Below are 5,352 nucleotides of genomic sequence, written 5' to 3'. Positions count from 1 at the left end.
CTTTGGCCACCTCATGGGAAGAATTGACTCATTGGAAAAGACTCTGATTCTGGGAGGGATTGAAGGCAGGAGGAGAAGGGGACGACAGAGGATGAGATGGCTGGATGGCATTACCGACTCAATGGACATGAGCTTGTTCAAGCTCCTGGAGTTGGTCATGGACAGGAGAGCCTGGTGTGCTGCAGTCCATGGGGATGCAAAGAGTCAGACAAGACTGAGGGACTGAAATGAGCTGAACTGAACTGATTCCATTAAAATGTCATTTTAAACACAAATGAAATTGATTGAAGAGGATAGTCTACATAATATTAAATATTTTATCTAGCAACATTTAAAAAATGAACAAAAAAATACAAGACTGCTGACAAACAAAAACACTAAGAATGATAAAATAATAAAAATAAAAGCAGAAATTAAGTAAAAGTTAGTGGAAATATATATAAATTCCATAGACTAATTCATTGCATATGATTTATTGGCTGCCTATTGTGAATACATGCTACTTCTCTAGGTGCAGAGCCAAACCAGGCATTATGAAGTTTACAGTCTAAAAAAGAATTTTGCAGAGCAAATTTACAGTCCATTATTTAACTGTAAATATCATAACTCCTTTAGAGAAAAAGACGTTTGTATCACTTTGGAAACTTCTACAATCCAAGAAGATTGGCTCTAATGCTAAATTAGCTTTTTCATATTGGATTTACCACTTTATATGATATTTTTTTTTTCCTCCTGAGCTTTTTCATAGCATTAGTCATCTCAGAATTTCTTAGACTGTAAATTAATGGGTTCAGCATTGGAGTTATGACTGAATAAAATGCACTCAATGATTTGTCAATGGGGAAGGTTTTAGCAAGTCTCACATACATGAAAATACAGGGAACAAAGAAGCAGACAACCACGGTGATGTGGGAACCACAGGTCTGGAGGGCTTTCTGCCTCCCTTCCTGACTCAGGTTCTTCAGAGAGTGCAGGATGACTCCATAGGAGATGAGTAAGAGCAGAAACACTATAGAGCAGATCAGTCCTCCATTGGCCACAACTAAGATGCCAATGACATAGGTGTCAGTACAGATGAGTTTTAATAAAGGGAACATGTCACACATAAAGTGATCAATGACACTGGGGCCACAGAATGGGAGCCCGTAGATAGCACCAAGTTGAATTACTGAATGCAAGAAACCTCCAACCCAGGACACCATCAGCATCACAACACACACCTTCTGCCTCATGATCACCAAATAATGCAAGGGCTTACAGATGGCCACATAGCAGTCATAGGCCATCATCAGCAGAAGGATGATCTCTGATGCACCAAAAAAGTGCTCTGTAAACAGCTGGATCATACAGGATTGGAAAGATATGGTATTATTCCCAAAGAACAAGTCTGAAATCAATCTAGGGGAAATAGAAGGGCAAAAAACTAAATCTATAAATGACAAGCAAGAAAAAAGTACATTGGTGAGTTCAGGGTCTTACTGACTGTATAGTCATGATAATGAGCAGATTTCCCACCATGGTCAAAATGTAGAAGAACAAGAACAGAACAAAAAGAACTTTTCGCTCCTTTGGATTCTGTGTGAGGCCCAGGAAGACAAAGTAAGATATATTGTTCCCTGGTTCCATCTAGTCTGGGCAGGAGCTGAGTTAACTATTAAAAGTTTACCTGTAAAACAAGGAGAAAAAAAAATTAATGCATTATTGCATTTTTGCATGCTGTCACTTTAGTCATGTGAAACTCTTTGTGACCCTATGGACTGTTGTCCACCAGACTCCTCTATCCATGGGATTCGCCAGGACAGAACACTGGAGTGGGTTTCCATTTCCTTCTCCAGGAACCTTCTTCCTTCTCCTTCCTTCCCAACCTGAGGATTGAACTTGCATCTGCCTGCATCTCCTGCATTGTAATTGGATTCTTTACCCACTGAACCACCTCAGTTCAGTTCAGTTCAGTCACTCAGTCATGTCTGACTCTTTGCGACCCCATGAATGCAGCATGCCAGGCCTCCCTGGCCATCACCAACTCCCAGAGTTCACTCAAACTCACGCCCATTGAGTCAGTGATGCCATCCAGCCATCTCGTCCTCTGTCGTCCCCTTCTCCTCCTGCCCCCAATCCCTCCCATCATCAGAGTCTTTTCCAATGAGTCAACTCTTCGCATGAGGTGGCCAAAGAACTGGAGTTTCAGCTTTAGCATCATTCCTTCCAAAGAAATCCCAGGGCTGATCTCCTTCAGAATGGACTGGTTGGGTCTCCTTGCAGTCCAAGGGACTTTCAAGAGTTCTCCAACACCACAGTTCAAAAACATCAATTCTTCTGTGCTCAGCTGTCTTCATAGTCCAACTCTCACATCCATACATGACTACTGGAAAAACCATAGTCTAGATGGACCATAGACTAGACGGACCTTTGTTGGCAAAGTAATGTCTCTGCTTTTGAATATGCTATCTAGGTCGGTCATAACTTTCCTTCCAAGGAGTAAGCGTCTTTTAATTTCATGGCTGCAATCACCATCTGCAGTGATTTTGGAGCCCCCCCAAAAATAAAGCCTGACACTGTTTCCCCATCTTTTTGCCATGAAGTGATGGGACCAGATGCCATGATCTTCGTTTTCTGAATGTTGAGCTTTAAGCCAACTTTCTCACTCTCCTCTTTCACTTTCATTAAGAGGCTTTTTAGTTCCTCTTCACTTTATGCCATAAGGGTGGTGTCATCTGCATATCTGAGGTTATTGATATTTCTCCTGGCAATCTTGATTCCAGCTTGTGCTTCTTCTAGCCCAGCGTTTCTCATGATGTACACTGAGCCACTGGGGAAACCCTAATGCATTAGAAATTTCATTTCTTCATCCATTCAATTAAAAGAATATGTGTGGATTATAGATATAGTGATTACCAAGTAGAATAAGGCATAGCTCCCTACCCTCAGAGTCAGAAAATTCCAGACACACATAGTAAGTACCATTATAAGAGTATATGTTCACACAAGCTAAGTGTAACTGTATAGGAATATATCAATGAAACTGAAATTGGAAAATGTTTCCCAAAGGAACTTTGGGAACTTTAGGTGAACTTTAAAGGAAAATGGAAACAAGAAGAGAAGATGAGACGGGAACTCCTTAAAAAGGTATACCATATATAAAGTCAGAAATGTATAACACTTGAGGTCACTTTAATTTATAAATTCACTGTGAGTAGATCAAATAAATACAACATTACCATCCTGAATTTTTTCAAACCACATTGAGACTCTTTAGGGTCTTTAGTTAGATATTCTTCCTTTTCCTGACCAATACATGCTAAAGCAAATTAACTTTGTATCTCGAGCATCTATCTGCCCACTTATTTCCCGCTTTGTGTAGGCAGCATGTCCAGTTTAGGACATCTACAATTGGATATCAACCTAGTATAAGAAATAAATTTAAAAATTTCCACAATATAAGAAATTAAATGGTACTATCTTTCTTGTGGAGAAGGCAATGGCAACCAACTCCAGTACTCTTGCCTGGAAAATCCCGTGGACAGAGGAACCTGGTAGGCTGCAGTCTATGGTGTCACTAAAAGTTGGATACAACTGAACATCTTCACTTTCACTTTTCACTTTCATGCATTGGAGAAGGAAATGGCAACCCACTCCAGTGTTCTTGCCTGGAGAATCCCAGGGATGGGGGAACCTGGGGGGCTGCCGTCTATGGGGTCACACAGAGTCGGACACGACTGAAGCGACTAGCAGCAGCAGCAGCAGCAACCTTCCTGTAATTGCTGAGAAAAAAAAAAACTCAGAGTGTTCTTCATTGATATTACTCTCAGATTGTTTATTGATGATTTTAATGCTGTTGTCTCACTTCCAAAATATGTCACAAATTTGATCATTCCCTACTAGACTTACTCCCCCACAGATTTTCTTCCTGGCTCACTGAAACAGCCTTCTGCCACGTCTTTCCACTTTTATTCTGACCTCCAGAAAACTGTTTTATTGCAGAAGCTCATATAATCCTCTTTAGATCTTGTTCTGATTACATCAGCCACTTCTTAAAACTCTTAAAGGGGACTGCAAACATGCCCTCACAACTCAATATGTCAAATGAAAATTTATGGTAACAAGATATGTAGTCCCCATTTCAGTTGAAGAAACTAAGGCTCAGAACATCTAATTTTCCAAAGGTTGCACTTTTTAAAGTAATAAAGATAGAATTGAATCTAAGTTTGATTTATTTCAGAGTAATTTAGTTTCTTACATAATAAAGCCACACAATAGGGAAGCCCACTTCCCATTAGTTCTTTAGTCTTACCTTCTGGATCCTTGTTCACAATCTGAAGGAAGGATTTTTAACTCACTCATAGGACCTGAAATACCTTCTTTTATCAAGTTAGATGCTAGATGGTAAAATACCACATTATTACTTGAGGTTGATTTTTATTTCATTTCACTGTCTGTCCATTTTATTCATGGAATTTTCTGATTATTCAGAAGACTGTTTTTATTTGCACTGTAAAATTTTAAATGAAATTCCATGCTTCATGAACACACACATACACATGCACCAACTATACACACAATTTGCCAGGTTGGGATAATTTATCAAAGACAAATAAATGCTCTTTTGACACAGGAAGAACAACTAACCATTTTCAGGAAAAGTGTCTCTAGTTACTTCTTTTCCTACTAATCTCAAGATAGAAAAATGCCATCCAGTTATTCAGGCATTTTCATTATATCATACAGACTAGCTGACTTGAGACATGAAAAATATTCTTGTCCTTTTTTATGGAATGCCTAAAGGCCTAACCAAGGACCTCCTAAAATTTTTACATCAGTTCTTACAAGGATAAGATCTTTTTCCTGATATGGGCAAAGATCAGGACATTTTATCCCTTTTAACCACATTTATGCTTGAGTCTTTTTTTTTTCCTTGTATTGAGTCTTAGAATTGGAATGTATCCAAGACTGACTTATGCTTAATTAAATTCACTGGGATTTTCCACAAAGTTTTAAAAATACATGTACTTGTAAAGATACTGTTGGGTCAAATCATGTAGATAGGATCAAAGAGCATAACATGAAGGAAAAAATAGTTTTAGAATCATTTTAAAGTTATTGCAAATTAGAATAAAATATTAGCCCAATTATCCTGCTCCAGTTAGACTTTTTAGAAACATAGTTTCTAACCACCTACAGCAACATTTTCTTTCCTTTTATTTAATACTAAATGTATTCTGTCTTGGAGTTTGGATAGATATATAAACAATTTAGATGTAATGATTATATATATATTTTTTAATTTAATGTATCTATTTAATGTCAGGAACTATACTATCAGTGAGGACACAGTAAATAGGGGGAAAATCATGT

General features: G+C 38.2%; 1 pseudogene; it reads right to left on the bottom strand.

Annotated features, from left to right (window-relative positions):
- Nucleotides 1-689: 689 nt before the first annotated feature.
- LOC104998327 lies at nucleotides 690-1,626 on the bottom strand (annotated as a pseudogene).
- Between the last annotated feature and the right edge of the window lie 3,726 nt (nucleotides 1,627-5,352).

This window comes from Bison bison, unplaced genomic scaffold (assembly GCF_000754665.1).
Source record: "Bison bison bison isolate TAMUID 2011002044 unplaced genomic scaffold, Bison_UMD1.0 scf7180017853140, whole genome shotgun sequence".
Taxonomy (NCBI): Eukaryota; Metazoa; Chordata; class Mammalia; order Artiodactyla; family Bovidae; genus Bison; species Bison bison.
The sequence above is the reverse complement of the archived record's forward strand: the minus strand, read 5'-3'. Positions and strand labels throughout refer to the sequence as shown.